At 41.3% G+C, this 23,206-nt stretch overlaps 1 protein-coding gene across 1 annotated transcript in view; it reads right to left on the bottom strand.

Annotated features, from left to right (window-relative positions):
- LOC137437607 (neuronal PAS domain-containing protein 3) overlaps positions 1-23,206 on the bottom strand; it is a gene marked incomplete at its 5' end in the record, with an annotated part of 383,205 nt that overhangs the window by 70,533 nt on the left and 289,466 nt on the right. The window lies entirely within an intron of this gene.

Genomic DNA, 23,206 nt, shown 5'->3' with positions numbered 1-23,206 from the left:
GGAGCGGGTGAGGCAGCCGCGCGAAGGGACGGAGGCCCAGTCGGGTCTGCCAGACGAGTCGCGACCCTAGTGATCAAGGAACTTGGGGCTCGGCAGCGGCCACTCGAGGCCTAGCCATAGTTGCCAGAGGTTGCCGGCCCGGGCGGAGGTGGACTCTGAGGGAAGAATCCATGCGGGGCGGCTGTGGTACAGCCGCCAAGGCCTGGCCGTATGGAGGAATCGATGAAGGGAAGGGCACCTAGTCGGGTCGGTCAGAGGAGTCGTTATCGTAGTGGTCGAGAAACTCGGGGCTAAGGCGGAAGGGGGCTCGGCATGGCGTAGCATAGGGTACGCGGTTGCTAACAAAATACGTTTGGTGCAGGTGGAAGTGGAAACCGGGTACCCCCAGGTGCCAGGTGTCTTCAGGGCGGCATGGCCGTGCGCCTTCGGCGCCTGGCGATATCGCCGAAAACGGGGTTTGTATCGTGTGCCTTCACGTGCCAGGTGTCCACGACCGCTCCACACGTATAGTGAAACACTTGAGAACGATTATCATGGACACTTTTCATGTACGATCGCGATGATAGTTGTGCTGGCGCAGACAGCTAGAGTTAAGTTTGGATCGGGACGCCTCCCAGTAATGGCGGATGCAAGAGCGCCGCCTATCGGCGAAGGGGGCACGATCGTCCTTATCGGATCGGTCAATAGGACTTATAGTTCAATCTGATACTAACAAGGCTGCTTTCTTGCTTTATAAACCCATACCTATAACTTCAAAGGACATGCAAATTCATGTATTATGTAATACAGTTATATCACAAATATAAAGACAATGGTTTCAATTACCTTTGTTTGTTGCTTTTCTATAATCCTGAGCACTATTTTGAGGCCTTTATTGGATTCCTTGACCCAGGAAACATAGGATTAGCATATTTAATTAAGTTTCTAGATTGACGAGAAGCCGAGATAGCGCAAAATATGTATTTATGGTGGCCATTTTGAAAATCCAAAATGGCGGCCATGCAGGTGTCTGTGCAAATGCCAACATTGAGTTTCAGATTCTCCATGCTCTGATGATTCCAAAAATGTACAAGGTTTGCTAATCTCACAAAATTTTGAACGAAATTATATTTGTTAACATAGTGAACCTGACTATTCTCTGGTTGGAAAAAAAAGGATTGCAACAGACAAAGTAGAAACTGGTTTGAATAATGGGTCTTTGGAGTTATGGCATTAGTTATACTAGGGCATGCCCGTACTATATATATATGTAAAATTATATCCCCCCCCTCTATTTACATGAAATGGTTTGGTCCATTCGCAAAGCCAAAGCGAACGGCTTGCGAGTACGGTGACAACCCCCCCCCCCCCTCTATTTACATGAAATGGTTTGGTCCAAAGCGAACGGCTTGCGAGTACGGTGACAATCCCCCCCCTCTATTTACATGAAATGGTTTGGTCCAAAGCGAACGGCTTGCGAGTACGGTGACAATCCCCCCCCTCTATTTACATGAAATGGTTTGGTCCAAAGCGAACGGCTTGCGGAGTTTGGTAAAGAAATCGCCATAGCGTGCACAAACGCGCAGGAAAGCGAAAGAATCGCAAATTAGTTTTAATTAGTTTTAAAACATAGTTTAACGCCAACATAGCGGCAACATAGTTTGCCAACGTGAAATAAATGAATACGCTCTCAAATGTGCCGTCCGAGGCAGAGTCTGTTCGCCACGTTCGGCACACGTGATAGCTCGCTGCTCTCTGATTGGTTGAATCGTTTTTTGGACATAGCTCGGTAACTACTTCTCCGATTAATATGAAACCTTGAAAAGGCACATCCTCGGGTCCCCAGCAATATACCTGGCAAGTTTCAAGTATATCGGACCCGTGGTTGTCGAGAAACAGCGGTCACAGACAAACACACAGACACACAGACACACAGACATTCACACAGAGATTACTGGAATTATAGATAGATGAATTCCATGCACTGGTCAGAGGCCACACGTGACATTTATAAGACACAATAAGTCAACACCATGGCAACAATCTGCTTTGAAAATCAGTAAATAAATGTGGCAGTTGGAACTGAGGTTTGAAATAAATGTTAATTGGATTCACATACATCACAGCAGTTACAGACCAGGAGGGAAGACCATCATCCAATAAAGGAAAGGATAATCATCCAATAGGACCATCATCCAATAAAGGAAAGGACCAGGAGGGAAGACCATCTAAAGGTGGGTTTTCACGGGACACGCGAACGGTTCGCGAAGGATGCGAATGTCGAAAAAATGGCAAAGTCCAACATTCGTATTTTAGGCTCCAAAAGTTCGCCAAACATGCGCGGGGTTTCGTTAGCGTCGTCAATTGTTCGCAGGAGTCGTTTTTTGTTCGGCGGGAATTTCAAACTTTTTTGAAAAAATTTCAAACTTTTTTGAAATTCCCGGCGAACAAAAAACGACTCCTGCGAACAATTGACGACGCTTCCGAACCCCCGCGCATGTTTGGCGAACTTTTGGAGCCTAAAATACGAATGTTGGAATTTGCAATTTTTTCGACATTCGCATCCTTCGCGAACCGTTCGCGTGTCCCGTGAAAACCCACCTTAATGGTGAAAGATAAATTTTTTTTTTACAAATCACATCATGGTATCTTTCAGGTTAATTTTTACAAAAGGTCAGGCAGATTTGAAATTCAACACTGGATGAAAGTACTTTATCATTGAGCTACCCTGCTGCCCGGAAAGTAAAGATTTACCTCATTTTGGAATAAATAAAAAATCATTGGTTCAACCTGTTGGCGAGTTTACACATCTCGAACATCAAAATAGGACCTTGGAAACAGACCTTCACCTAATTCTTACAAAGCACATTGGCATTACCCGCAGAGGTCGTGGGTTCAAATCTGGCAGAAAGAAGCCGCAGGAAAGATTTGCCTTCTAAGATGCTGGAAACTGAGATCATCCCAGAAGAATAACATGTTGTTGTAGATTGTTGGTAAAAAAAACCCATCTGGCTCAATAATGACCTTCAGTGAGGAGGGTAAACTGCCTGCCCTGCCAGATCCGACGTACCTAAGATGAATGTTGAGACTTCGTGGCTGACTCTTAAATGCATCACGATAGTTTGGGACGGGCAATCAAATGTCACCAAAATGAGGATGTGCATGAACAGTCAACCCCTAAATACTATCCTACTATATTAAATAATGCGCATGTTTTTCATAAATAATGTGTATGTGTATTTGTATGTATGTGTATGTGTATAATGTGTATAATGTGTATAATGTGTATAATGTGTATGTGTATGTGTATAATGTATGTGTATAATGTGTTATAATGTTATGTGTTAATGTTAATTATAATGTGTATAATGTGTATGTATAATAAATGTGTATAATGTGTGTGTATGTGTATAATGTGTATGTGTAATAATGTATTTCATAAATAATGCGCATTCATACACATACAATGTATGTGAATCCAATCCCTGGTGTTGGGCTAGCGGCTAGGGTGCCAGCTTAGGATCCAAGGATCCTGGGTTCAAATCCCAGTCGATCGCTGAATTAACGCCAGGGGGGTTGACTCAGCCTGTCATCCTTCCGAGGTCGGCTAATTGAGTACCAGTTCACTGGTAATTCCCTGCTTGTCGTAAAAAGGCTACAAAAAGGGTTGGCGTCAGGAAGGGCATCCGGCCGTAAAACATTGCTTCAAAAAGGGGACCAATAAACAACAACCACAGTCCCCGAAAAGGCCAACCCCCGCATTGCGGGGAAAAATGGCCTCTAAAAACGGTGGTTTTTTATATTAAATAATGCAATTATCTGTATGTATATATATGTATCTGAAAATCTGAAAATCATCGTCAAAAACTATGGCTGGCCTGATCTCCACCAAATTTTGCATACGTGTTGATAGTGCCCATGATCAGGACAGGAAAACTAATTTAAAAAATCCTCGCAGGAGGATGTTGGGGGTGGTGGAGGTAGAGACGACTTGCAAATGCTCCCAAAGGGTGTGTGTGTGCTTCTAGTGAATAGAAAACAGATACGCTCAAATTTATGTGGTTGTTTATAAAAGGTGTTTTGTTGCAACAAAAAAGCTTGGATTCATTTCATTCGATCGGATTCCAGGTGAGTTCATTTTTTATCAAAACCCAACTCCTCAACCCCTCCCTCCCCCACTTGTTTTGTGTAATGATTTAAAACTTCCATTACTACAATTAATGGCCTACGTGACCAATGCAAACACCACCACCTCATTCTCTGTGCTCGCATGGGAGGGACAATAGGAAGTTTCGGAATACACATCGGTTTTTGGTGGTTTAGGGTCTTCGGGGTCTTTTAGGTTTTTGGGGTCTTTTCATTCTTCAGTTGTTTTCGGGTCTTTAAGGATATTTGGGGTCTTTTGTGTCTTTGGGGTATTTTGTGTCTCTGGGGTCCATTGGGTCCATGGGTCTTTTTGGCCTTTTGGGTCTTTGGGGGTATTTTGGGTCTTCAGAATCATTTTGGTCTTCAGGGTCTTCTGGTTCATCTGGGTCTTTTTGGTGTTCAGGATATTTAAGGGTCTTTTGGGTCCTCTGGGTACTTTCGGTTAAGTATTTCAGGTTACAATTGCGGGTGGTGTCAGGTTAGCTGTCCAACCAATGGGTGAAGAGCGGACATACATGCATAATCACAAACACTTGCTCCATTATATTTTATAGATGTTTATGGTATTTGTTTTATTCATAGGTAACAAGGAAAGTGAAGGGCTGATAAGGTGGCACACTTACCTTTCGGAAGTCTATTTTGGGTTTGATTCCTGATTCGGCTGTAAAATTACATCCTACTAGGCAAGGTGCTGCATCTATGAGCAAGTTGTTCTTCAGATGGGTCGTTAAATCCGGCTGTCCCATCTGTTAACATTTGCTTGAGGATCATAAACAAACAAACAAAAAATCTCCACAAAACCTGAATCGGTGATTATTTAACGGTGCCCTGGTCAAGTTCTAAGAACCTACCCTTATCGACAGATGACATTGCATCAGCTACGTGGGCACACTCTCAGATATGATGCCACACCAGAAGCCAGGTGCTGCTTACACATCATGATGAAACAAGGTGAACCTGCCTCCACGCTTATAGAAAACAGTTTCTTTCATGTGTGACTTACACTATGTGGCTTACACTGGCCAAAACCGATTCACTCCAACTGATTTAGATTAACCATCTTACACGATCACATTAAACCATTGTTTCTATACTGTACAAGGTGCTTCAAAAAAATGTTAACAATTATACGGGACTATATATCTCAGAAGTGTTAACATTTTTTGAAGCACACCTGTATATTACACAATCGTTAATAAAACCATTGTTCCGAGATAACCCAACCGGACATAAACATACAATATGGCTTTAAAACCATATTACACAATCACACTAATCATATTAAGTACACAAGTGTTTCTACATACTTTTCTGAGTACTAATTACGATTAGACCAATCACCAGGTTGCCCATTGATATTGGCAAGTTACATCATGTGACTGATCGAGAGATACTTTTTGGAGGAAACTGAGGAGTGCCATATTACATATCAGTAGTTGTGCCTGGTCACAGCTGTTCATATAAAGGATTCTTAAAACTCAATCAACCTTTTCAACAGGTTATTCAAACAAGAAATGTTTGAACATGAGGCATGGGCACTGAGCAATATGAGGCTATAACAGCTACTTCCACTGATGGTGTTTACTCTCTCTGCAAACAAGGGCCTCTGAAGCTTATACAGATAGCATGCATGCCGCTTATATGGAGCTACATTTTTCACAAAGAGCTTTGTGTTTTGTCATCTTTTAAATCTCAGGCTATACAAAACTTCTCTGGTGTTGTCCACAACTCATGAAAGAGCAAGAGGGTAATGTGACTCAAGGAAGAAAGGAAACATGCAGAGAGTGGGACAACAGGTGGATGTAACAAGCAAGGGAATTAATGAGTGAAGGAAAGAGGAAAGAGTAGGGGAGGAAACAGCAACCTGTGTGGAAGAGAGCTTGTACATGGGAAGGTTAATTTGGATAGAAAACATCATGGCTAGAGATGGACAATAGCACAATGATGAAAGAGGAAATTCAAGTACATTGAAGACAACATGAGGACTGAGATGGAGGAAGTGATATAAGTGGGAGAAAATATAATGCGTAGAGATTGAGGGCACCATGATGACGAGAGTAGAGATGGAGGAAGTGATATAAGTGGGAGAAAAATATAATGCGTAGAGATTGAGGGCACCATGATGACGAGAGTAGAGATGGAGGAAGTGATATAAGTGGGAGAAAAATATAATGCGTAGAGATTGAGGGCACCATGATGACGAGAGTAGAGATGGAGGAAGTGATATAAGTGGGAGAAAAATATAATGCGTAGAGATTGAGGGTACCATGATGACGAGAGTAGAGATGGAGGAAGTGATATAAGTGGGAGAAAAATATAATGCGTAGAGATTGAGGGCACCATGATGACGAGAGGAGAGATGTAGGAAGTGATATAAGTGGGAGAAAAATATAATGCGTAGAGATTGAGGGTACGATGCTGACGAGAGTAGAGATGGAGGAAGTGATATAAGTGGGAGAAAAATATAATGCGTAAAGATTGAGGGTACCATGATGACGAGAGTAGAGATGGAGGAAGTGATATAAGTGGGAGAAAAATATAATGCGTAGAGATTGAGGGCACCATGATGACGAGAGGAGAGATGTAGGAAGTGATATAAGTGGGAGAAAAATATAATGCGTAGAGATTGAGGGTACGATGCTGACGAGAGTAGAGATGGAGGAAGTGATATAAGTGGGAGAAAAATATAATGCGTAAAGATTGAGGGTACCATGATGACGAGAGTAGAGATGGAGGAAGTGATATAAGTGGGAGAAAAATATAATGCGTAGAGATTGAGGGCACCATGATGACGAGAGTAGAGATGGAGGAAGTGATATAAGTGGGAGAAAAATATAATGCGTAGAGATTGAGGGTACCATGATGACGAGAGTAGAGATGGAGGAAGTGATATAAGTGGGAGAAAAATATAATGCGTAGAGATTGAGGGCACCATGATGACGAGAGTAGAGATGGAGGAAGTGATATAAGTGGGAGAAAAATATAATGCGTAGAGATTGAGGGCACCATGATGACGAGAGTAGAGATGGAGGAAGTGATATAAGTGGGAGAAAAATATAATGCGTAGAGATTGAGGGTACCATGATGACGAGAGTAGAGATGGAGGAAGTGATATAAGTGGGAGAAAAATATAATGCGTAGAGATTGAGGGCACCATGATGACGAGAGGAGAGATGTAGGAAGTGATATAAGTGGGAGAAAAATATAATGCGTAGAGATTGAGGGTACCATGATGACGAGAGTAGAGATGGAGGAAGTGATATAAGTGGGAGAAAAATATAATGCGTAGAGATTGAGGGCACCATGATGACGAGAGTAGAGATGGAGGAAGTGATATAAGTGGGAGAAAAATATAATGCGTAGAGATTGAGGGCACCATGATGACGAGAGGAGAGATGTAGGAAGTGATTTTAGTGGGAGAAAAATATAATGCGTAGAGATTGAGGGTACGATGCTGACGAGAGTAGAGATGGAGGAAGTGATATAAGTGGGAGAAAAATATAATGCGTAAAGATTGAGGGTACCATGATGACGAGAGTAGAGATGGAGGAAGTGATATAAGTGGGAGAAAAATATAATGCGTAGAGATTGAGGGCACCATGATGACGAGAGTAGAGATGGAGGAAGTGATATAAGTGGGAGAAAAATATAATGCGTAGAGATTGAGGGTACCATGATGACGAGAGTAGAGATGGAGGAAGTGATATAAGTGGGAGAAAAATATAATGCGTAGAGATTGAGGGCACCATGATGACGAGAGTAGAGATGGAGGGTACCATGATGACGAGAGTAGAGATGGAGGCAGAGGAATGAATATGGATAGAGATGTCGGGGTAAAAAAATCATGGGCAGAGTCGGACGATGACCTCAGGATGAGAGTAGAGATGGCAGGGGCAGAAATGATTATGTATAGAGATGGATGATGCCATGAGGATGAGAGTAAAGACGGATGTAGATTGTAGATGGAGGAACAACGAGGATCTAGAAATACATTCAGCCATTTGTTCCATTCTCATCCCAATGGAACTCGTACCTTTGATGTATACGAGAACATATCCAGTCTAATAAAGGGATAATGACATCGCAATCATATGCTATGTTCATGATGTTAACGAATGATGTAACCAGAAAAAAAACAACTAAACCCCCTCCTTAGATCTCGCCTTGCAACGCTGCCGTTACAAACGGGATTACAACAGACGGGGCCACAATACCTGATACTTATTATCGACATTTCACCTGGGACACGGAGAATGCACAAAGGGAGGTCTGAAATTTGCATTATGGAGGTGAAACAAAGAAAAAGAAATAAAGTGATTAACAAACTTTTAATGGCATTAAGTTTGACACTGCACACTCAAAATTAACCTTTACAATTCCATTAACATTCGAGCTTCTGAGTCCTTTGAGTTTTAATGAAAGTGGTTATGGATTGTGATTAAAGATTTATGGTAAAATTCTGATTATAGTATACCGTGAGTCGATAAGTCATAAACATGTATTATTAATGCATCTATTGCCAAGCGAGTCTCAGAGAAGTGCACCGATACATGTCCTGCATCAATTGGAATATAAAGACTAACCACACACTTGAAGAACAGTCGTTTCCTTTTATAAACAAAGACTGAAAAATTAGCTCCAGTTGTTAAACTAAGCCTGGAGCAGACATTGGAGTGATGAAAACTCTTCAAAATCCCAATTTGATCCTTGCAGTAGAAAATATCAAGAAGGCACGTCATAACCTTTTTCGAGCTTTTTAACAAGGTCTGTAGAATTAGCGTAACACTTCAGTCCACCGAGCAAAGGAACACAGCTAACTAACATTGGTCATCAAAAGATGGGGTTAGATGCTCTAGTGATTGAAAAAACAACAACAATTAGTGACAATAAATGTATGAAAATCACAATTGCACTTGAGACATGTGAGGCGACATTATTTTCATTTAGCAACGTCTGGGGATCATTATGGTGTAATAAATAAATCAGGTCACAACCGATACTCGGTCGAAGGAATTTATTTGGCTGGGGTTACAATTCTGGATGGGTCATCACTCTGACACAATAAGTCAAGGCTGGAATTTGCAATTTGTTCAGAATGCCGGCGAAAGCTCGCCTACTCTTTGCGAAGGGCACCGTGGGATCTTTAACGTCCACCAACTAATGCCGGAGATGAGACGCCCAGTTTAGCTTCCATCCCAGGGACGGCACACACGTCGATGAATCCACCTGCCTGTGAAACGCCAGGATGGACGTTTATAACTTCCACACTATGACAAATCCCCACGCTTCCCATCTAAAGCAAAGTTGAAAGAGGAAAAAAGTTCCACCAGGAATGACACAATTTTTAGTTGAATTATTTTCCCGTTTTGACCCGCGATCCCCTGTACATGAACTGGGGTTTACAATCCCCCCAAAAAACGTAACATATTTCATGCGTACCCCAATGTTAATTGCATATACAAAGTTTCTTTAAAAATTGTTTTAAAATGTGACCTTATTTGCATTTTTGGTATTTGACCTTTTGACCCCACCCCATGGGGTGCGCCCAAAAGTGATAATGCTCTGACAGACAGACAGACGAAGGCAATTACAATATCCCCCCATTTTTTCAAAAAGCATGGAATAATCACCAATTTCCACTTGAGGTATCATGATTTATTATGAAGAGATCCCAGTCCTAGGAAAGCCAAGGAAGTGCAAGCGAAAAGCAATCTTCAAAAACGAGGGCACAAGTGCTCAAGTACAACCTGCTCATCAAATTTAGCATGACATTGAAAACAAGGCCATGAGACTGTAGAAGTTGGTGCTCAGATATAACAAGGAAAGGATGGCATTGCTAGTTGAGGTGTCAGTACCCAGTGACTTTGGCCTTTTAGTAATCTTACTATAATTCACCAAATGTCCGTCTGTCCGTTCGAAGGTACGGCAAAAACGGCTCAACCGATCGCAACGATATTTTGGGTGGGTAATCCTGGGACGTCCTGGAGTAAAATAGGCTATATTGGTTTTCCAATTTTTCCAATTTTTCGAAACACAATAACTACCGATATTCGATGGAAACACAAGATGGAACAATATCTACCGATATGAACAGTGATGTGGCGTTTATCGAAATTCTACAAAATACTGTTTAGATTTTGATGCGAATTACAAACCTCCAGCAAATCCGGAAGTGGACAGATTACGCAATGCGCAGGTTTGATAATATCCCAATCCAACCGTCATTCAATCGTAATGTTAAATCGTTAAACGTTAATCGTGTTAATCGTTTTGTCAAAGTATAAATTGATGATTGGAATTGAGTGAATACAATTACGATTTTGAATTCGTAATTGTGTTCACCCAACCGTACGGAACTTCACATCAGGATTTAAATATTTGTTTATGTCACGAATGTTGTTAAAAATTAATTTTTTATATTAATGTTATTTAATTTGTGATTGGAGTTACGCTGTTTGGAATGAAAAAAGATATCGAGTTCAAGTGAATGACGGAATTCCGTGATGGTTTCTACTTTCTAAACGTGAATTCGCGGATCGCCATATCCAGATTCGCCATTGATTGGGTATGGAACAAACGTACGCGTTTGCTTGCGAACGGATACGTTTTTCATGGAAGTCCTTCACGAACTTGCTGTCCATGTCTGACGTGCGACTGAAGGTGCTACAGTAATGTGGAATTTATTGGTTTCATGCTTTAGCATTTGCCGTTTCTGCATTGTCTGTTTGCTTTTGGCCTCCCACCCGTGCATAGCATGGGTACCTCACTAGTGCAGAAAATAGAAAAAGGTCCAAGGACGAGGACCTGAAAAACTAAGTGAAGAGAACCTGGGAGCCAAGGAGTGCTGACGTTGTCGTGATAGTCAGAGCAACTGCAGCGATAAAGAAAAACCTCACTGAGATTTGAAAAGTGATACTCGAAAATATTACAACAAACGAACTACAATATGAAGCTGTCCAGGGTGCAGTGAGGATCCTTCAAAGAGGCCTTTGAACAAAGATATGAGAGCATCCTCCAGTGCTAAAATGTCAAAACATCACAAATTAGTCCTTGAAACGTGATCCAAATAAAAAGAAGGGGATACTTTTGGCTCTGGGAGGGCCCCATTCCACCTTTTGACATCCACGAGAGGAGATTACAACCAACGAAAGAAATGCTCCAGGGAATTCTCCCCCAACTGCCCCCCAAAAAGTAACGTCCTATAAAACATTCTGGACATCACAAGCCAGTAGGGAAGAAATGAAATGGAACAATAATTATATAATGTTATTATTTTAAAATAAGTAAGAAATAACAAAACTACTATTTTTTTTAATGATTCTGATACTGCTCTTAAATTGGCCATTGATTAAAAAATACCTCTAACAGCTGTGGGAGACGAGTCACTTTTATCACTAGCAAATAAATAAATGCATGAACTTTTCTCATTGAAATGTTTACCAATTTTGAGGCAAAATATCTGACATCTGCTAAATGGCTAAAACCTGGTGTGTCTGTAAAAAGAATCATCAGTGACCAATGGCTATGGAGCACCAAAAAAGACCACCAAATCAAAAAAACTGAAAAACAGAGCAACGCAAGGCCTGCCTGAGAGCAGGCCAAAAGCACAAATGTCGAGCCCATGGCGAGTGGTCCTGTCACCTGTGGTCTCAGCTAAGCTCGTTAGCAGTGCCTCTGAGGACTTGCTCATGGACAGAGGCCAAGGAGAAGGGCAATGCACCGCTATGCCATGCAAAGCCCACAGGCATTAGTAAGTAATTGACATGAACCTTCCGGAGCTCGAGGAGTGCTGGTGGAGATTTTTGACTTTGCGGAGCAGCTCGAGAAGGCCCTTTTGGAGGCTGACCTTTTCATTTGTGTGGTTTCTGCTGGTAGAATGATTTGAAGGTGACATTTTTTGTTGTCCTTCCATCGTTCAAACACACACAATGGTCAGCTGTACCTGTCAATTGAAGAAATGCCTTCGGCGGAGAATAGAATCAGGTTAGAATTTTTCAGTTTTGGTTTGTTTGTCTGTCCAAATCCGAATGATTAGAATTAACTAACAGGAATGAAATGGAAAAACCATCATATTTCATAGCACTTACACAATGCACAATGCACGTGCATAAAGTTTGTAAAATAGTCCATAAAAGAAAAAATGGAAAATTGATTTACCATCAAGAGATGAGTGAAAGTTTCAATCATTCAATTGTAAAGTTTTATGTATTAATTAAATATCGCATATTTCCTTTCTGCAGACACCAGCATGTACCCTCCCTAAATTTACCGTGAATGCCACTCATACTCCCAGCATGTCCATTGATGTATTTGCCATTTGGCTTCGCTTCGAGCCTTGCTTTTGAAGATCCTTGTTAACCAGTTGTTAACACAGTGTATGGCAGTGATATGATGGCAATGTGACAATAGGCCTGGCAAGCTCAAATAGAACGATACTGAGATTCGTTTTTCTTGTTCAAATTCATTCTTCCTTTTCAGCACTGTCTGATACTTGCAAGGACAACTGCAAACAAGTTGCCTTGTATTTCTGTCGGCAGAAGCCTGCAGTCACCATAATTTCCCAGGACTTGGTATTGGCTGTTGACACAGGTGAGTGGTCACCGAAGAGTTATAATTTGGGTTTTATTCATCAACTTGTGGATCTAAGGCACACTTGAAAATTTAGAGAGGAGGAAGAGAAGGAAGAGGAATAGGAAGAGAAACTTAACGAAGAAGATGAGGAATAAGATGAGGAAGAAGCTAATGAAATGACAACATCTTCTGAAGGGTGAGCATAGAATGCTGGCATTCATCCACGTCCGTATTTCTCTCCTATCCAGCATTTTGTAATGCAAATGAAGGCTCGACTCTGGAGCAGCTGTCCAAAGGAGATTTGTACAAGGTCATACATAAGCTGTACAAAGAAACTTCCTTCCATCATGCCTGTTATCAATCCACATCCTTTAACTTTACACAAATGTCAGGAGAACGAGAATGTCACAAGCAATCCACCTTGACAAAGCTTTGCAGAGAAGCTGTATTGATGCAGGTGACATGTCAGATCTTCTCCCAACTTGCATTTGTAGTTATTAATTTGTGGAATTAGGTGAGGCTACCTGACTGGGCATTTCACAGGAAGATTCATTTAAAACCATTTTGATAGAACTCCCTTCCATATGGAGGATGTAAGGGGTGGACATCACTTCTAAACCATGCCATGGCCCACAATGCAGCAACAATGAGACTGACCTGCAAAGATCTCCACATTTAAAAACAGAATGACGTCGACACTCTTCGATGTTGTTGCAATGTCGACCGATATGCCTCCGCCCATATTATTACATCATTATATACATACTTGTACCAAGTTTGATTTTAATCCATTCAGGGGTTCTCAAGTATCACATTTTTACCTGACATGACCTCTGGCCTTTGATCTTTGATGCCAAAATCTAATCAGTTCATCATTACATCATAATATATACTTATGCCATGTTTGGTCAGAATTCCATCACTAGTTCACAAGTTAGCTCGGAAACAGTATTTTTCCGTAACGGGTCACCTCTTGATCTTGTGACCGCAAAGTATAATCAGTTCATCTTCACATCATTATTCATACCTGCACCAAGATTGACTTGGATCCCTTCAGCCATTCTTCTTAAGTTACCACGGACAGACAGCCGGACAGAAAAACCGAAAACATAATGCCTACGGCGACTTCGTCATAAAACTTCGTCATAAGCAGAGGCATAAAAACTCAATGACAGCTGATGGCTAATAAAAGGAAAGAATACTTAGAGGTCTGCACCTTATAATATTTTCCTTCACATTCCAAAGCTTAAATGATAATTTCAAGCTTTGAGGTTGACAATCTGACATCTCCAGCTGAACACTCACCTGTCCTCCCATGCACCCTGATTCAGTTGATATTCTCAAGAATATTATGCTTTGACTTCTGGCCTAGGCATTTTTAGGCCATTATTAGCCTCACCACGACCGAACTCGAGGTCACGACCGACCGAGCTTATTATTATTAGCCCCCGTTGGACTTGCTCCGAAACGGGAGCTTAAGGATTTGGTCTCGTCCGTCTGTCTGTGCGTCCGCCACCATATCTCGGAGATGTATGGACCAATTTTGTTCATACATGGCACAAAGACAACACATGACGGCATACATTTGCACATCATATTGTTTCGCGATGCGATTAAAAAATGGCCGTCTGGCGGCCATTTTAGTTGTAAAAAACCTGATATTGAAAACGTCCTCAATATTTTCTCGGACATGCATTTACCGATCTTATTCAAACTTTGTACACAGATAATGAATGATGGCTTACATATGCATGTCATTTCTTTTTGAGAACAGATGCAAGATGGCCGACTGGCAGCCATTTTGATACTTAAACATGTCCCTAACCATTTACTGAACATGCATGGTCCGATTTTGTTCAAATTTGGCACAAGCACAGCACATGACGGCATATACGTGCCCTTCACTTTATTTTTGCGATTGATCAAAGATGGCTGATTGGTAGACTGGTGGCCATTTTGGTTGTAAAAAAAACCCCAATATTAACCACGTCCTCAACCATTTCTCGGACCCACATGTACCGATCTTGTTCAAATTTGGCACAAAGATAATGAATGATGGCTTACATATACACGCCATTTTTTTCGAGATCAGATCCAAGATCGCCATCACGTAAACACCACCACGTAATTCAAATACATTTCTTGGACATGCGTGGACCAATTTTCTTCAAACTTGGCACAAAGACAATACATGAGTATACCTATGCAGAAGATTTTGTTTTGTCATCCGAACAAAGATTGCCGATTGACGGACTTTAAATCTACACAGCAAAATCACGGTGAGTGCAATGACATTTTATATATTTTTCTTCTTGGTGGTTCACTTATTAGGCATACTGAGGAATATACCATATAATTTGATTATTAAACGTATTTCATATTGTGCTGGTTTCCTTCTGCTCAACAAATTTGAAACTCGATAATCAGTTGCTTGACTGAAGATGACACTGAAAAAGCTTAAAGTATGTTTATATTAAACCTCCTCGTTCTGTCTCTGGATTGATTGGATACTTCGATCATGTTGCACAGTTATCTTCGTTTCCGAAGGCACCACAATTAAAGGCCAAGTCACTGCCTGCTTTCACCTTAAGCAGGTGAATTTGAAAGCCGCTCATCAGGAGACTCCATGTTAAGAGTTGCCATCTCATTGTCGAGGGTGTTTTCCTCTCCCACGAAGCTATTAATATTGGTTAGTGTTCGGTGTGGTAAGGATATGTGGGGAGGTGAAGCACAGGGTTGGCTGAACTGTTTTAGCAGCAACATCCATTGGAGTAATTTTGTCTTTATAAGTAATGGGTTTACGTGCTGGAAATAGATAATGGAAGATGTTGATGTTGTTGTTGTGGTACCTTGATGCTATCCCTTTTTAATATAGCAGGATAATAAAAACCACCATGCTAGGTGGCTCTGCGACCCCATTATATAAGATCACAACCACAAGTGGGGTCATGACCAATGTCAGGGAACCTTGGAAAATGTGATCCTTTCAGACCGTCTTATCCACCAGCACTTGCATTGGGTCATTCAAAATACGATGGTGCCTTGAGAAAAGAAGAGGTAATTGCATGCTGCTACCTTGGAAAAATCCCTGCTTTAAGCTTCCATTGGGAAGACAAGGGCTCACCTGACAAAGTGAGATAACTTTTGATAGTTCAGCGTTGGAATCACTAAAATTATTGCCCCTTTTTGGTTATATATATAATAATTCATCACCTTGTGTGTGTGTGTACCAATGGTATTTAAATGGTGTGTGTACCAATATATATATAGATATAATATTAAATATATACACACGAGCTCGGCTCGGCTCGGCTCGCGCGTCATTACTGAGGAACGGGCTTATTTTAGCTGAGGATAATGACTGTACCTGAGTTGCTGTGTGGCATGATTTACACCAATCATAATACAAACAATTATTTTGCACAAATTTATTTGTAGTGTTTGTGATATTACATTTTTATAAGCAATTTCGGTTGAAAAAATACATAAAATTCATAAAAGAACCCCTCAGCACATACATACGGGAGGGGCAGGTGCAGACTGGAAGTTTGGGACGATTACACCTCACCACCATGTAATTCAAAACACCTCACCGCCACGTAATTCAAAACACCTCACCGCCACGTAATTCAAAACACCTCACCACCACGTAATTCAAAACACCTCACCACCACGTAATTCAAAACACCTCACCGCCACGTAATTCAAAACACCTCACCACCATGTAATTCAAAACACCGCACCACCACATAATTCAAAACACCTCACCGCCACGTAATTCAAAACACCTCACCACCATGTAATTCAAAACACCTCACCACCACGTAATTCAAAACACCTCACCACCACGTAATTCCAAACACCTCACCACCACGTAATTCAAAACACCTCACCACCACGTAATTCAAAACACCTCACCACCACGTAATTCAAAACACCTCACCACCACGTAATTCAAAACACCTCACCACCCCGTAATTCAAAACACCTCACCGCCACGTAATTCAAAACACCTCACCACCACGTAATTCAAAACACCTCACCACCACATAATTCAAAACACCTCACCACCACGTAATTCAAAACACCTCACCCACCACATAATTCAAAACACCTCACCACCACGTAATTCCAAACACCTCACCACCACGTAATTCAAAACACCTCACCGCCACGTAATTCAAAACACCTCACCACCACGTAATTCAAAACACCTCACCACCACGTAATTCAAAACACCTCACCACCACGTAATTCCAAACACCTCACCACCACGTAATTCCAAACACCTCACCACCACGTCATTCAAAACACCTCACCGCCAAGTAATTCAAAACACCTCACCGCCAAGTAATTCAAAACACCTCACCACCAAGTAATTCAAAACATCTCACCACCACGTAATTCAAAACACCTCACCGCCAAGTAATTCAAAACACCTCACCACCAAGTAATTCAAAACACCTCACCACCACGTAATTCCAAACACCTCACCACCACGTAATTCAAAACACCTCACCACCACGTAATTCCAAACACCTCACCACCACGTAATTCAAAACACCTCACCACCACGTAATTCAAAACACCTCACCACCACGTAATTCCAAACACCTCACCACCACGTAATTCAAAACACCTCACCACCAAGTAATTCAAAACACCTCACCACCAAGTAATTCAAAACATCTCACCACCACGTAATTCAAAACACCTCACCGCCAAGTAATTCAAAACACCTCACCACCAAGTAATTCAAAACACCTCACCACCAAGTAATTCAAAACACCTCACCACCAAGTAATTCAAAACACCTCACCACCAAGTAATTCAAAACACCTCACCACCACGTAATTCAAAACACCTCACCACCACGTAATTCAAAACACCTCACCACCACGTAATTCAAAACACCTCACCACCAAGTAATTTAAAACACCTCACAGCCATAAAACACGTAATAAAAACACCTCACCACCACAAAATTAAAAACACCTCACCACCACGAAATTGAAAACACCTCACAGCCATAAAACACATAATAAAAACACCACACAACCACGAAATTAAAAACACTTCACAGACACGAAATTAAAAACACCTCACAGCCATAAAACACGTAATAAAAACACCTCACCACCACGAAATTAAAAACACCTCACCACCACGAAATTGAAAACACCTCACAGCCATAAAACACGTAATAAAAACACCTCACCACCACGAAACTAAAAACACCTCACCACCACGAAATTAAAAACACCTCACCACCACGAAATTAAAAACACCTCACCACCACGTAATTCAAAACACCTCACCACCACGTAATTCAAAACACCCCATCACCAACTAATTCAAAACACCTCACCACCATGTGATTAAAAACACCTCACCACCACGTAATTCAAAACACCTCACCACCACATAATTCAAAACACCTCACCACCATGTGATTTAAAAACACCTCACCACCACATCATTTAAAAACACCTCACCACCACGACGTTATTAAAAACACTTCACAACCACGGAAACAAAAGTTTGAGGGAGTCGTTAAGTGACAACACAGACACTGCCCAGATGTGTAGATATATAGATAAATGACTGCACCCGAGTTGCCGTTTTGTCATGGTTTACACCTATCATAATTCAAACAATTATTTTGCACAAATGTATTTGTAATATACGTGATATCACATTTTATAAACAATTGAAGTTGAAAACTTAAGTTGGGGAAAAAAAAATTCCCGAAAATTTTTTCCAAAAAAAAAAAAAAAAAAAAAAAATAGGGAACATTTTCAAAAAAAATACCCTTCGGACATACCGACGGGAGAGATATGTGTATACCAGAAGTTTGGTACGATTTCACAAAAGTTTGAGAAAGCAGTTCAGTGACGAGACAACACAACACAGACACTGCACAGATATATATATATATATATATATATATATATATATATATATATATATATATAAATAAATAAATATATATATACAGTAAAGATATCAACAGTATATGTATATGTATATGTAAATCTTATTGTAATAGAGCAAACGTGTATGGTTATGTCGTTATGTTTATGTGCGACGAAAACGTCTTCTTCTTCTTCAAATAAAATTAACACCCTCTTAATTACGTTTAGACTGCTGAGACCATTCAGACCTTTGATGACCCTTTAATTCCCCCAAGGCCCTTAAGACCACCAAGACCCCTGAACACCCAAAATACCCTTAAATACCCAAAAGACCCTGAAGACCCCAAATAACCAAAACACCCCAAAGCCCCAAAATACCCTTGAAGGCCCTGAGGCTCAAACATACCCTGAAGAACCAAATGGCCCCGAAGACCCAAAATACCACAAAGACCCAAAACACCCCGAAGACCCAAAACACCCCGAAGACCCAAAACACCCCGAAGACCCAAAACACCGCGAAGACCCACAACACCCAAAGACCCAAAACACCCCGAAGACCCAAAACACCCCAAAGACCCAAAACATCCTGAAGACCCAAAATACCCCAAAGACCCTTAAATACCCCGAAGACCCAAAACACTCCAAATACCCAAAATAACCTTAAAGGCCCAGATGATCGAAAAGACCATGAAGATCCAAATGGTGCCGAAGACCCAAAAGACCCCGAAGACCCAAAATATCCCGAAGACCCAAAAGACCCAAAAAGACCAAAGACCCTTAAATACCCATAGAAACCAAAAGACCCTTAAGACCAAAAAGCCCCTGAAGACACTAAAGACCCAAAAGACCCAAAAGAAAGACAAAAGAGCCAAAATACCCCAAAGAGCCAAAATACCCCGATGACCCCATATACCCTGGAGACCCAAAAGACCCCGAAGATCCAAAATACCCCAAAGACCCAAAACACCCCGAAGACCCAAAATACCCCAAAGACCCAAAACACCCCAGAAGACCCAAAATACCCCAAAAGACCTTGAATACTCAAAACACCCTGAAGACCCCAAAGACCCTTAAATATCCTTTAGACCCAAAATACCCTGAAATACCCTGAAGAACCAAAATACCCCAAAGACTCTTAAAGACTCAGAGGAAACAAAAGACCCTTAAGACCCAAAAGCCCCTGAAGACACCGAAGACCCAAAACACCCCAAAGACCCAAAATACCCTTAAAGGCCCAGAGGATCCAAAAGACCCTGAAGACCCAAATGGCCCTGAAGAGACAAAACACCATGAAGACCCAAAAGACCCAAAATACACCGAAATGGTCAAAGATGCCTATCCCTCTGAAACGACGTGTGTTGAGGCGCATGGAGCGCCGAGTCACGCTAGTATATATAATAAATAATTCATCACCTTGTGTGTACCAATGGTATTTAAACATTTCACGTGAATGCTTTCGCCCAAAAACGGCAGAACATCTCAATGCTAATAAAGTACGCTTCCATCTCTCCTCCTCGTATAACAGCTCTGGTTTCTATTTTCTGCAATCAGTTGTGACTGTAAGCTGCGATTGTCACGTGCTGCCCACAGGAGGTGCGACATCATTGATTGTGCTTAAATTTTCCAAGCGGGAGTTAAGCCCACTGTCCCATATGAAATAATTTGTGTAAAAGAAAAATAAATCAAACGATGCTGGGTAATGTTTGGGAGCAAAACACTCATTCAACCAAAACGTGCTTCCGAACCTTGTGCGATAGACGGCTTTGATCCTGTTTATTTTGTCTCATCAATTCTATGTCGAAGTAGAAGAAGACCAAGCAAGAACTGTTAAATTACTGGATGGATTACTCACAATATCTTCTGTGAAGTTTTGCAAACATAGTGCTTGAGTCGCCCTTTTCTTTGAGGAACAAAGCTAGAAGGAAAATTCAATCCAGTATAGTCAAGCTCCAGGCAGGTTTGTTAAGATTAGGATATGCTGTCGAAGACATTGTGCAGAGGTGGTGTTTTTAAAGTTAAATGAAAGTTAAATTTCAAAAACTGAGAATGAATTGATCTGAGCACTGTCGTATGTTCCACTCTACATCTTTATATAATGAGAAAAATAACCATGAAATGTCAGAGAGACACAGAACAGATACCATCGCTCACTGCTTTGTCACTCTTCTTGAGCAGACGATTGACCATAGAGACAGTGGAGGTCATCTTCCCGCCATCTCTCCTCTTATCTATGGCCCTATGCCACACCAGCCTGTAAGGTGCCATCGTGGTATACCCCAAGATCAGCTATTGCCTGCATAAGTCCTCTCCTGTTTTCCCCTTCATTGAGTGAGTCTGGTATTTTTGGCATCATAGCTTTTTATCTTCTAATTTACAAATAAGCACTGAAAAATAGAAATCAGTGCCCACTAAAACCATGAAAACAAAATATCAAAAGTGCAAACAGAAAAAAGAACAAACTATATTATAAGTATATTAGGTGTTAAGATATTTATGTGCTCTGGAGCAGAAAGCCTTAGTCCCAGATGATGTTGGGTGATTGACAGTGGCATTTGGTAAGCTTTTCCACATATATATTATTGCGGGCATATAAGAACGGGCATATAAGAATGGGCATATAAGAACGGTCATACTGGGCAGAAAGACCCTGCACAGCATAGCTCCCAAGGAGGCATTTGCTCTAGTGGACCTTAATGGAGTCCATGATAGAGGCAGCATGGACTTCAGAAGTGCTGAAGCTTCCTCTGTACAATCACATGAAAAATTAAGTACACCCCATGTAAAGTTTTGACTTTTTCAACATATTTCAACGTGCAGCTATTTGATCTTGATTTCAACAATATTGATAGATAAAGGTGATATAATATAACAAATATCATGAAACATTTACATTTTGTAGTCCATTGTATAATTTAAATAAACATAAATGCAAATTTCACATGTGGAAAAAGTAAGTACACCCCGACATTTATCACTACTTCAAATACCTAAAATTAGAATCAGATGCACCAGCTCAGGTGCAAATGATTAGAACATCGTTAGAGAGGATCTTGGAGGAACCTGTCTTATTTAAACCTCAGACATTTAGTTTGGTTTGCTCTTTGTTGTTGAAGTGTGCAGCGTCACCATGCCTCGATCAAAAGAGCTCTCCGAGGCCTTCAGAAAGAAGGTTAAAGATGCCTACGAGTCTGGGAAGGGATTTAAAAAGATCTCCAAACAATTTGAAATCAATCATTCGACTGTCCGGAAGATCATCTACAAGTGGAGAAGATTCCAAATAACTGCCAACTTGTTCCAGCCAGACCGCCCCAGCAAGTTCAGCCCGAGAGTAGACCGCAAGATGCTGAAAGAAGTCTCCAAGAACCCCAGAATGTCATCACGGGACCTACAGGTAGCTCTTGCCACTGTTGATGTCAAAGTGCACGAGTCTACCATTAGAAAGAGGCTGCACAAATTTGATCTACATGGGAGGTGTGCCAGGAGGAAACCTTTGCTGTCCAGAAAGAACATCAGGGCAAGACTAAAGTTTGCCAATGAACACCTAGGCAAAGACCAGCACTTCTGGAACAATGTGCTCTGGACAGATGAGTCAAAGGTAGAGCTATTTGGCCACAGTTCCAGAAGACATGTTTGGTGAAAACCAAAGACAGCATTTGACCACAAGAACCTGATACCAACTGTAAAGCATGGTGCTGGAAATATTATGGTTTGGGGCAGCTTTGCTGCATCAGGGCCTTGGCAGCTCACCATCATAGAATCCACTATGAATTCTTCATTGTACCAGAGGGTACTTGAGGATAATGTGAGGCCATCGGTCGGAAAGTTGAAGCTCAACCGAAGGTGGACCTTGCAACATGACAATGACCCTAAACATACCAGTAAATCCACCAAGGAATGGCTGAAAAGAAAGAAATGGAGGGTTCTGGAATGGCCAAGTCAAAGCCCGGATCTAAATCCCATCGAGATGTTGTGGGGGGATTTGAAACGAGCTGTGCATGCAAGAAACCCCTCAAACATCGCACAGCTGAAAGAATTCTGCATGGAGGGGAGGGCAAAACTTTCTCCCAGTCGATGTCAGAGACTGGTAGACAGTTATAAGAAACGCATACTTGAGGTTGTTTCTGCCAAAGGGGACAATACCACCTATTAGAGCCAGGGGTGTACTTACTTTTTCCAAATGTGAAATTTGCATTTATGTTTATTTAAATTATACAATGGACTACAAAATGTAAATGTTTCATGATATTTGTCATATTATATCACCTTTATCTTTCAATATTGCTGAAATAAAGCGGCGGCTACACATCTTTCTCAGTTGCACGTTTATGTGGGAAGAGCGCGTGCCGAATCTGTAACACGGAAGCGGCTTCTACACCTGTTTCTCAGTCGCTTTGCACAAGCTGCCATGTTACTTCGGAGCCACACGTTTATATCGGAAGAGTTCGTCAGGAGTCGATCTACTCTCTCCTGGTATGTATAATTTCAACAAAAGCCACATCACTGTTCATATCGGTAAATATTATTCCATCGTGTTTGGAAAAATTGGAAAATTGGGAAAAAAAATTGGAAAAACAATACAGCCTATTTTACTCCAA

Source organism: Myxine glutinosa, chromosome 12 (assembly GCF_964187855.1).
Source record: "Myxine glutinosa chromosome 12, kmMyxGlut1.1, whole genome shotgun sequence".
In the NCBI taxonomy this organism is placed as follows: domain Eukaryota; kingdom Metazoa; phylum Chordata; class Myxini; order Myxiniformes; family Myxinidae; genus Myxine; species Myxine glutinosa.
Note: the sequence above shows the minus strand (reverse complement) of the source record. Positions and strands in the feature narration are given on the sequence as shown.